We start from the raw sequence: 9305 nt of genomic DNA, 5'->3' as shown, positions 1-9305 counted from the left end.
ATGGAAACACCATTGCTGAAAATCAATGCAGAGGCGGCAGCAGCTGCTGATTATGCTCCAGTGAGGAGCTTTGGGGAGGCCATGGAGGTCTTTAGGAAAGAGGCTGTGGAGAATTGCAGCTCCGGTGGCCTGCACTTCTCTTTTTCAATACCTGATTCAGTCCATAACCACCGTCTTCGTCGGTCATCTCGGAGATGTCGAGCTCACTGCTGTCTCTCTCTCCCTCAGTGTCATTTTCATCATCCCTTTTGGTTTCCTGGTAAGCACAGTACACGCAATTAACCTTTTACTGTCAGTTTGGTGTTGGTCTGGTTATATTTTCAATTATAATTTTGTAACCGGTTTTATTGCTGCTTATTTACGTTGTTGCTGTATTAGCTTTCTCTCTGGAATTTAGTAATGGTGTAAGATTTCTACTTCTACTCATACGCCATTTTACTCTTAAGTACTTTTAGTAGTAACACCACAAAATGTTTATTAAAAATTCTAAGGGTTTTCAAGTGCTTCCTAAAAACACACCTCCAGGGAACGCTTCTATGATTCATTAACACTTACGTCACCAGAAGCGTTTGATAGTCAGAAAGCAACCCCATATTCTAATAATTATTGTACATATTATGTATGTAACAAGGTATGTCAACTGCATTGGGAACCCTTGGAGCAGGCCAAGTAGGGAAGCTAGGAATCTATATGCAGTTCTCATGGATTATGTTATTCATCATCTGCATCATCCTTCCGCAGTTTTTTTTTTTTTTTTTTTTTTTTGGCCGCTCCGATCCTAAATTTTTAGGCCAAGAACATGGCATAGCGAATCTTGCTGAAGTATACAGCCTAAAGACAATCCCTCAAATGTTTTCCTATGCTATCAATTTGCCCACTAAGAGGTTCCTCCAGGCTCAGAGCAAGGTTCTCGTGATCACGCTGATCGCATTCGTGGCTCTGGTCATACAAACCTGGCTACTTTATCTCTTCATCAATGTCTTTGGCTGGGGAGCAACTGGTGCAGCTGTAGCTTGTGACATCACAAACTGGGGAGTTGCAATTGATTAAGTTGGTTATGTTATGGTCTGCTGCAAAGAGGAGTGGACTGGATTTTCATTGTTGGCGTTTCGTAAGATTTGGGATTTTGCTAAGCCGTCGCTTATCGTATGATGGTTTGCCTAGGTTTGTGGTATTCGATGAGTATAAGCCTTCTCGCCGGTCTGCTTCCAAATGCAGTCATTGATGTTGGTTCCTTTTCCATATGGTAAGATTATTACAATTTCCAAGATTTCAAAAGACGCTAGACGCTAGTTGGGCGGCGGGTTAGGGCCTAGTGCCTAGGCGCTGAGGCGGACTAGGCAGATTTAAGTAAATCTATTCTATTTCATATAAATAAGTGTCTGTTTATACTTAAAATGTATATAATTTCATGATCATCTACAAAATAAAATGACATATATATTATGAAGTATTGGAACATAATGGAAAAACATGGGGAACAAGCATATAATATGTGTTCGTTTAAGTATACAATAAGTCTCTTACAATTTATTGAAAAAAATAAAATGTAAAATGAAAATTATCTATTTTCGGTCTAAGTGAGTCGCAACCTAGGTTGGTGCCTAGCGGTTTGGGTGGGCTAGGCGGGTGCCCAGGCAGTCTAGGTGGGCGCCTCAGCAAGTCTAGGCCTCCTTTCTTAATTTCCAAATGCTTAGGCATTAATCGGAACGGTGACCAGCAGCCTAGCGCTTAAGCGGGGATTTTTAGAGCAGTGACAATGTCTACTAACGTGTGGATAGAATCCCTTGTAAACGACTTAAACAAGTGACAAGAGGTGCTCATTGCTTCATTTTTCTTTTCTTTCAGCATGAATTTTTGGAATTGGGAAATTATGTTGTTGCTTGGAATAAATGCTGCTATAAGGTAAATACATGCTGCTATGTTATTTGTCAAGTAATGTGTTTTCCATTTTTTCAGTTGTTTCTAATTAGTATCACATTGTTAATGATCTACCATCTGCACATAGCACACGAGTCTCGAATGAAATTGGGATGGGGCGCCCGAGAGCAGCCAAATACTCCGTCTGTGTTGCAGTCTTGCAAGCTCTCATCGTCGGGGTTTTAGGCATGGTTGCTGTCTTCATAAGCAGAGACTACAGTGCCATGATTTTCACCAGCAGTGGAGAGATGCAGCTCGCCGTTGCTCGTTTAGTATACCTTCTTGGTGTAACCATGCTTCTTACCAGTGCTACACAAGTCTAAACAGGTATAATCACTTCAACCAGTTTTAACCTTCCAACGAGTCTCCCTAATTAGCTAATTAGTCTCCTTAATTAACTTAATTTGCAGCCCTAATTGGTAATCATTTTTTTTGTAGGAGTTGCAATTAGAGGTGGATGGCGAGTGATGGTGGCTTATATAAATTTTGGTAGTTTTTATTTGGTTGGGCTCCCGTTAGCCATCTTTCTTGGCTTCAAAGCAAATCTTGGAGCTGTGGTAATAAGCAATCCTACCCTTATTTAATAATTTTCATTTCAGTCTAATCAATTACTCTTTGGTTTTTAATCTAATTTTATGTGCTGCATAGGGACTTTGGGGTGGGATGATGAGTGGAAATGCTCTTCAGATCTTCTTCCTGCTGATTCTGACTTGTAGAATTAACTGGGACAGAGAGGTACTCATCAGTATATAGCGATATTCTATCATACTCTAATTTATCTAGAAGGGATACGAACTCGGATGGAATGAGACTAACACACTACCCTAACCGACTAAACTATTTCAAATTCGTAACTGAATTTCTTATTTATAATGCAGGTGGAGCAAACAACAAAGCGCATAAAGAAGTGGGGAAACCAAGAAATAAAAACTGACAAGATATATAAAAATATATCATGAAATTAGCATAGATCTTTGATGCATATTGCTGCATAAAATAAAAGAAAACTCGTGCTTTTGTATCTGTATATTTAGGGTATGTGCCAATGTTTAATGTACTTCTTCAACATTCAATTCTTATTATGGTCGAAGTTGAGGCGTTCTGCCTTCGGTCCATCATCTAGTCCGACCAAAAAGATCAAAAAGGTCACGATGAGACGGCCAACAGGTTACGAGCTGAGACCTCCATCTTCATTTCTGAGAGGCCAATCCTTTTTCTAAGTTACAAATCCGTTTTTTATGCAACTTCTCCTGCTTACATTATTTCATTGACCATAACCCGTTCACCTTGAAGACCTTATGCAGTTACCAATACAACGAGAAACTATGAACTTTACTACCCCCAAGGACATTGCGTAGGTTTTGATGTGTTTTTTAAGCTTTTTGATAAGATTCTAGAGGTGATTCAACGAGCCACTACTACTCAAATTTATAACTTAATTGCATGCACGTAACAACAAGTGTGAGATCTTAAACAAATGATTTTGATGCATTTAGCAGTGGAATCGTTCATTATATTCTTCAACACCTTTTTGACCCCTAATTACAACAATACTACTGCCCGTGTAGGATTTATGACTCAAGGGTGAGAAAATAATAGACGTAGGGTCACAATTTCAGATCATATCTTTGTTAAAAACACAAACATTTGAACCTTTCACAAGATATTTAAGCACCCAAAATAACTTTCCAGGGAAAACAAAATAATAATGTCATTATTAAAATTGAGATACTGAATGAACAATAAAAATTCGATCAAAACAAATCTTATTTTGTGTAATGGATGATTTTTAAGGATTCATTTTATTGATACTTTTTATTCTTTGCAGGAAGAAGTTTATATTTTACATAGTTAAATTTATTTATTCAAGAATTTGAAGTCATATGTTTGATTCCCTCGTGAACAATGGCTATTGTGTTTCGCAAAAGACGAACTTTGTTTCTTATGACTATTGGCTTTGGCAGAAGTGGTTACAACGAATTATAACATTCATTAATAAGATGGGCCAAAAGAGTACAAGGTAGGACGTTGTATAACAAACGAGAAATGCTATGAATGTTTTCAAAGTGAGACTCTTTATGAATTAGTCATTTTACAATGTAAAGTTAATTTATAAAATATTATGTCAAAATATGAGATGTAGAGTGTATATAAATAGTTCCACTTTTGAGATAGTCTTTTTAGCATTCTCATAACAATATTACTTAGCACAAAATTTTAAAACAATGTTTCTAATGATGGTCCATGAAAGAAAGTGGTAGATTTCTAGCTGGATAAAAAATTCTCTTCAATTTATTGCATTTCAGGTTCAAACAATTCTCCTTTAAAAAATAAATAAATAAATAAACCCTTGGCAGTACGACATAACAGAATAGAGATTTGCCTATCGGAATCTGGAAGGCAATGGCTTTGCCAGTCTACTCTGTGATTTTATACTCTCCATGTGTTTAAAATAAAATTCATCTAATTATCTTGAGTAGTAATATTGCATCATGCTTTTATCCTTGTATGTATAATTTCAAAAGTATTGTGAGGAAAACAAAATAAAATTTATGGCGCTTACGGTATATGATTCAAATTAATAAGGAATGATTAAGCATTAAGACCCATATATCCATCAGCAAATATCTTATATTTTGACACGAAGACGATATTATAAAACTGAAACTCATACAAATATAGTCGTGAAAGATGACGTCCTGAATAAGATCAAACGGAAGTTCATACCACACCATCGCACCACCAACTTCGCTAAACAACAGTTAGTGTAATTGATTCAAATTAATAACCAGAGGAGACGTGGATAACTAAGCACCAATGATACTACCAACCTTGTTTTTCCTTTTTCTCGGTGAAAATCTACTAAGTCGATCGAAAACTCGAAGGTAATGCTTGCAGATTCTTGTGCAAATTATAGAACCTACGTACAAGGACCATTCCCAACTTGTACACAGAGTGACTGCGTTGCATTGTACTCATGCTTTTGTATCTGTATATTTTGGGCAGTGTGAGGCTTTATGTGCCAGTGTATTATTTACTTCTTCAACATTCACTTCTCATTTTGGTCAAAGTTGAGGCGTTCTGACTCCACTTCCTCATCTAGTCCGACCAAAAAGTGTCACGATGAGACGGCAAACAGATTCCGAGCTAAGACCTCCGTCTCCATTTCTTGAGAGCCAATCCTTTTCTTTAGGTCAACTAGATCTATTTTTCATCCGACTTAGCTTACCTTGTTTCATTGACCCCAATTCGTTCACCTTGAAGACATTATGCGGTTACCAATACTTCGAGAAACTATGAACTTTCCCACAATAACAAAATCTTGTTGTTTGTTTCTTGACTCCCCAGCGTCTAAAATCTACTAGCACTATGCGTATTGGGCTGAATCTTGAACAAATATGGTCCAAATAAACTATGCAGCGAACTAAAAACAGTTCAACGATCCACTACTAATTAAATTTATAACTTAATTGCATGCACATGATAACAGGTGTAAAATCTACTTCTTTTTTTTCTTTTTTCTTTTTTTTATAACAACGCGTGTGAGATCTTCACCAAAAGGTTTCTATTCTATTGGCAGCGGAAGTGTTCTTTATATTCTTCCTTTTGCCTCCTAATTATAACAATATTACAGCCCGTGTCGGATCTGATTCTAAGGGTGAGAAAATAACAGAGGTAGGGTCACAATACCAGATCATGTCGTTGTCAAAAACAAAAGCACATGTAGATTTCACAAAGTGGGACAAATTGAGATCTTTAAGCACCCAAAATAACTTTTCAGGGTAAACAAAATAACGATGTCATTATTAAAATTGAGATATTGAAGCAACAATAAAAATTTGAAACAAAACCAATCTTATTTTGAGTAAAGGGTGATTTTGAGGGTTTTATTTTATCGATACTTTTTATTCTTCGCAGTGAGGAGTTTATAGGTTAAGCAAGGTTGTAAAAGACGTTAAGCGCTAATCGGATGACGGACTGGGACCTAGTGCTTAGGCGGTTATGCGGGGTCCTAGGCAGACCAGACAAATTTGAGTAAATTTATTATATATATTGTAAAAACAAGTGCCTATTTATACTTTAAAAAACTCATAATTGTATATGTAAATTGTAGAATAAAATGACATATAGGTTATAAAGTATTAGAACATATTGAAAACATGAGAGCAAGTATATAATGAGTATTCACCCAAGTATTCAACAAGTCTCTTACATTTATTGAAAAAATAAAATGCAACATGAAAGTTATCAATTTTCTATTTAAGTGAGAGTTGAGACCTAGACGATGCCTAGATAGGTTGAGACGGGCTAGGCATCGGGCGAGGCAGACGTCTATGCGGGTCTAGGCAAACTTTGTTAATTTTCAAATACTTAGGGGCTAATCGGGACGGTGGTCAGCCGCCTAGCACCTAAGCTTAGACGGGGTCTAAATGGCACTAGGGATGAATTTTTAGAACAATGAGTTTAGTATTCAAAGTATTTATTCATAAATTTGAAGTCAAGTGTTCGATTACCTTCTGAACTATGACTATTGTGTTTCGCCGAAAACGAATTTTATTTCTTATGACTATTGGCACTGGCAGTAATGGCTACAACAATATCTAACATTCATTTATAAGTTGGTTTAAAAGAGTACGTTGATTGTATAACAATATTCCTTAATTTTCTGGAATAAAATCGTCCATTAATGGCTGGGAATTCTCAAGTTGCTCAGCTCAAAATTTTAACACAATGTTTCCAACGATGGGAGACGAAGGCAAATGGTAGATGGCTCTGTTGGATAAAAAATTCTTTTCGATTCACTTCGTCTCAGATTCAAACAATTCTCCTTCTTTAATGTAGCTTAGAGTATGTTATAATATCGCTTGTAATAAAAATAAATAGAAATACATATTATAGCGCCAGGTGTAGCTGATTCAAATTAATATGGAATGATTAAGCATTAAAACCCATATGTTCGTCAGCAAATATCTTATACTTTGATACGAAGACGATACATTAAACTGAAACTCATACAAATATAATCGTGAAAAATGACGTCCTGAATAAAAGATCAAACGGAAGTTCATTCAACACAACTTAGCCAAACAATGGTTGGCGTAACTGGTTCAAATTAATAAGTTAATAACCAGTATCTGCCGGCAAATAAGCAGTGTTTTAGCAGAGGAGACGTGGACAAGTAAGCACCGATGATATTACCAACCTTGTCCCCCCTTTTTTAACTTTGAAACTCCACCAAGTCGAAGACCGAAGTTAATGCTGGCATATTCTTGTGCAAATTATAAAACCAACCTGGTATACGTGAACCATTCACAACTGGTACAAAGAATAACTACGTTGCGTTGCATCGCACCATGGATTGTGATGGTATTGGTAGTCCAATTTATTTGCTACCTAACAGTCCATTCTTTGAGATGAAAACTTCAAGTCTTACGAACGATTGGTAGCTAAGGGGAGTACGTAGGGGGTGGGCTCATGCTTTTCTTCTTTTTTTCCCTAATTTCGATATTGTTATAATATAAGTGAGTGATAATACATATATGGCAATAAATTTATGGTTTGCTTACTACATTAGGTGATTGTGGTTGAGACTGGTTTGGGTTTTTATGTTTTATTATTGAAAATGTGAAGATTCAAACTTGAAATCTCTTCTAATATTGGGATCTTGAGTACCGTGAGATGAAAAATTAGTTGCTCTGAAGGTTAATTCATGATTAGTCAAAATCTAATGACGATTACCAAGAAGGAATATTGTTATGTGACATATTTAGGTCTTGAGACGTGCCTGATTAGTTTCAAGTTTTAGCTCTTTAGGCCACAATCATATTATATTGTTAGTGATGTAATTTTACTTGGGATTATTTTTTCGACCCAAATTAAAATTGACTTAGTGGAGCTAATGTCTCACAAATTATGGAAACTAATTTGTGAGTACTTGTCACATGCACCAATAAGAAGTTAACCACCTATCAACGTTCCCAATGCATGACCAATTAAGATGGAGAAAAATGAACATAGTAACCATAAGAGGTTTTTAATGTGGTAGGAACATAAACTGTTACATCAAATGTCATAATATAAGGGTTGAATACTTATATTATAACATTTGACGTATTGAACAATGTTCCTATCACTTTGAAACTTTTCTCCATCAACCAAACCATAAATTAAATAGTATATCACATGGTCTGCGGAGACCTAACCCATTGAAGCATTAGGTAGCTGATTAATTTGATTAAATTTCCATTTGTTTTACAATCGGTAACATTAATGGGTTAAATTGTGGAATTTTATAAGGAAGGGGGTTATTAGGCATGCCAACACAAAAAATCTGCACATAAAACTTGATTAGATAGCTTCGATAGATTATACTAATATATGCGCACACACAAAGTGTGTGTGAAATTTTTTGTTTTTATTTTTATTTTTAAAATTGAATGAGAGAGAAGGTGGGAGTTGAGAGAAAGGGAGTGAGGTGATGCTTAAATTAAAAACAGAAATTTTTTTAAACTTTTTTGTTGCAATAGAAAATTAAATAGTGTTTCACCATCTTTTAGTTGACAACTAGAGTTTTATTAATATGTAGTTTATATATATATATATGTATATATATATATATATATATAGACACACATATACACAGACGTGTGTGTATGTATGTTTTACATTCACCAAGAGATATTTTTATCTTTAATTATTTTAAACGAAATCTCACTAGTTGGGCTCTGTATATAGATAAAGCAAAACGTATCTCGAAGTATTGGATTTAAGCCATACCTTATCTGATGGTATAATAATATAATAATAGTAGCAATAAAAATTTAGGATAAATGTTAAGGACATTTTCTCATAGTGAGGCTCTCTACCATGTTTTTGTCACTTCATAATTTAATATTAATTATTATGTCAATATTTTACACAACATTATATTAAAAACATAAAATGGCAAACAATATGTTTCTAATAATCAATAAAAATTCGTTAAACAACATAAAATGGCTAACATTATAAAATATTACCTCTATGTAGATAATATCGTTTGTTAAAAAAATTATTAATAAATAAAAATTTGTCAATTACAATTGAATGAATGTAAACATAATAATTATCTAGGAGTGCAATACGAGAGCACATGTTTTTGTTATGATAAATATAATTAACATACGTCATATGATATTATATAAGTGAAAAAATACTTGTAAAAACAACTTATCTCTATTTATATGGTAACATATGGTGTTTCAGGATCATTGAAAAATATCTCCATCCAGAAGAACAAAAAAATTGCTTCTCTTTTTTTCCAAAGAAAAAAGTTGTTGTGGTGTCAAAGTACAGAGTAAAAGTCAAAACCAGAGCAACAAGTAAAGCGTGCAGCTTTCAAGTTT

The 9305-nt window shown here is 34.9% G+C and overlaps 1 pseudogene; it reads left to right on the top strand.

Annotated features, from left to right (window-relative positions):
- LOC125471102 lies at nucleotides 1-2879 on the top strand (annotated as a pseudogene).
- Nucleotides 2880-9305: the final 6426 nt, after the last annotated feature.

This window comes from the organism of the source record quoted next, unplaced genomic scaffold (genome assembly GCF_019419815.1).
Source record: "Pyrus x bretschneideri cultivar Hongxiangsu unplaced genomic scaffold, Pyrus_bretschneideri_v1 Contig57, whole genome shotgun sequence".
Classification (NCBI taxonomy): domain Eukaryota; kingdom Viridiplantae; phylum Streptophyta; class Magnoliopsida; order Rosales; family Rosaceae; genus Pyrus; species Pyrus x bretschneideri.
The sequence above is the reverse complement of the archived record's forward strand: the minus strand, read 5'-3'. Positions and strand labels throughout refer to the sequence as shown.